Genomic DNA, 2,685 nt, shown 5'->3' on the forward strand with positions numbered 1-2,685 from the left:
TTTTCCCTTTCTCCCAAGGAATCCCTCTTTCTCTTCTATTTTTTTACATCATTTCAACATATTCAACTCACTTCCCATGCCTTCTCCATGTCTCTGCATCCCTTACTTCATCCTCCTTGATTGCTTTTCTTCTGGTGGAGCTATCCCCCAGGTATTCACTCATGCTCCTATACCTTTACCATATTTCTCATTCTTTCATGGCAACAAATGTCATCAATGTGTTTACTGCTCCTAATTCCCCTTAGGGAATCTGTGGCTGACTCAAATCTTTCTTTTTCCTTAGATTCTACTAACCACAGCAATACTTAAATAAGCCTTTTTGTCCCTAAAATTTCTTCTGGGTCAGTCTTTTACATGAATTCTTTTGTGTTCTTCCCAAACCTTTAGTCAGCTATATTTTCCCTGGCATCACTCCTACCTCCTCCATGCATTTGCAAAGATCATTTCCATTAAATGGAAGAATATTTTGATGATTTTTCTGTGCCAGGATTCTTTTCATCTCTCATCAGATAGAACCCATTCATTATCCCTTTCCTAATGTTTATTAGGGGTCTCTCTTTCTTCAAATTACTTTTTATTTACTTGCTTTGTGTAAAGACTGTGTCCCTGATTAAAATATAATCTCTATGAGGTTATAGGGAGAGGTTACAGGAGGAAATCCTATAGTCTAATACATGGTGAATTGAATTGATTATCTCTTGAGGGCAATTTTCATTTAAAGTTCTTCAATAATTAGCTATGACTCTGATTCTTCACTTTTTAATTCTTAAGAGTGATATGATGAAAAGAATTCAGATAATTATTTTTTTATCTAGCAGGCATAGTTCAATTTATTCCTTATTTATAAAAAACAAATCTATGTTGTTGCCACAGTTGCTGCCTGGGGTCCTCTGAACAGACACGAGTGTGAGTCTTCTCAAGATGATCCATAAATTCCTGATAGGAAGACTTTGTGAACACAGTCTCCTTCCACAGGTCTGGGGTTAGGTAGCTGTAAGTTTTAGAGATGTCATCAAAGGTAGCTTTAGCAAAGGTGCCCAGAGTTGCAGCACAGCCTCTTGCAGAAGTGCAGCAGTCATTCCAGCCATCATTAAGAGTTTCTTAGACACAGGAGCAGAAACAATGCCAGTACCTCTAGGGGCAGGGATCAGGGGCAACAAAACCAATCCACATCACCCAGTGACCTTGCAGGGCACTGTGTGAGGCTTGCCAATCTTGTTCCCCCAGTAGCCACATCTCACAGAAATAATGGGAAGCTTGGCCAGAATGATAGCACCACAAATTGCTGTGGCCACTTCCTTGAAAAACTTGACACCCAGACCAACATGGCCATTGTAGTCACCAATGGCCACAAAAGCCTTGAACCTGGTCGGTTGTGCAGCTCTAGTTTGTTTCTGAACTGGCATGATCTTCAGAACTTCATCTTTCAGTGAAGATCCCAGGAAGAAATCTATGATCTCAGACTCCTTGATAGGAAGGGAGAAAAGATAAATCTCTTCCAAAGACTTGAGCTTCATGTCCTTGACTAGGTGGCCCAACTTAGTGACAGGAACCCACTCCTTGTCTTTGGCCTTTCCTCTCCAGGCTCCGCGGCCGCGGTCATTGCCTCGACCTCCACTGCTGAAGCCACCGTGGAAACCACCTCGGCCTCCGACTCCCGGGCCCCAGGGTATCCCGCTCCTCCTGTAGCACCGGCGTCATCTGCCATTTGGTGTTCACTGGAAGTAGAAGCAAGAATTTCGAAATTTTTGAACAAACTTAAATTAATTGATGCATTTGATCTCTGCCTGCCAAAAATCCTCTTCCTTCAAGGCCCAATTAGGTTGCTATCTTCTCCATGAAACTTTCCCTTATTCTTGCAATTTATTGTTTATATATATTCTTTTTACCTAAGAGACTATAAGTTCCATGAAGGGTAGAGACAACATAGGTGTCTTTCATGTAATAGGCACTTAATAAATTTTTGTTCAATTTTTGATGTCTAAGACTCAGAGATTTATAATAAAAGGAAGCCAAAATAAAAATAATATATCTGCCCTAATTTTGTGTATATGTTTTGGCTTCATTGTCTTATTCTGAAATTGTATCTTGATATACCCTTTCATGACAGTAGTTTTTTATGGACTAGCTAAATGTGGAATGGATAGAGCATCAGCCCTGGAATGAAGAGGACCTGAGCTCAAATATAGCCTCAGACACTTGGTAATTATCAAATCTCTTAACCTTGATTACCTGGTATCCAGAACCATCTCTAGTCATCCTGATCCATATCTTTCCCCTGGATCTCAATGGCTCTGGAGAAGAAAGTGAGGCTGGTGACGTAACACCACACTCCATCACTCAAATCCAATTCACATGCATTTCATAGCATCACCTGCCTGATGTCAGGGTCTTCTTCAAGAATGAAGGACAAGGGGCGACTAGGTGGTGCAGTGGATAGAGCACTGGCCTTGGAGTCAGGAGTACCTGAGTTCAAATCCAGCCTCAGATACTTAATAATTACCTAGCTGTATGGCCTTGGGGAACCCACTTAACCCCATTGCCTTGCAAAAAACTAAAAAACTAAAAAAAATGAAGGATAAATATCATCAACATCAAAGCCATCAGTAACTTTTTATAGTGAGGTTCTTTTTTTGCTGTTGTGTGACCATTTTCCAACTTGCTTCTTAATTTTGAACTTTTGGT

At 40.6% G+C, this 2,685-nt stretch overlaps 1 pseudogene; it reads right to left on the reverse strand.

Moving 5' to 3' along the window:
* Positions 1-856: 856 nt before the first annotated feature.
* On the reverse strand, positions 857-1,708 carry LOC141502086 (small ribosomal subunit protein uS5 pseudogene; annotated as a pseudogene).
* Positions 1,709-2,685: the final 977 nt, after the last annotated feature.

The sequence above is a fragment of the Macrotis lagotis genome, chromosome X (genome assembly GCF_037893015.1).
Source record: "Macrotis lagotis isolate mMagLag1 chromosome X, bilby.v1.9.chrom.fasta, whole genome shotgun sequence".
Taxonomy (NCBI): domain Eukaryota; kingdom Metazoa; phylum Chordata; class Mammalia; order Peramelemorphia; family Peramelidae; genus Macrotis; species Macrotis lagotis.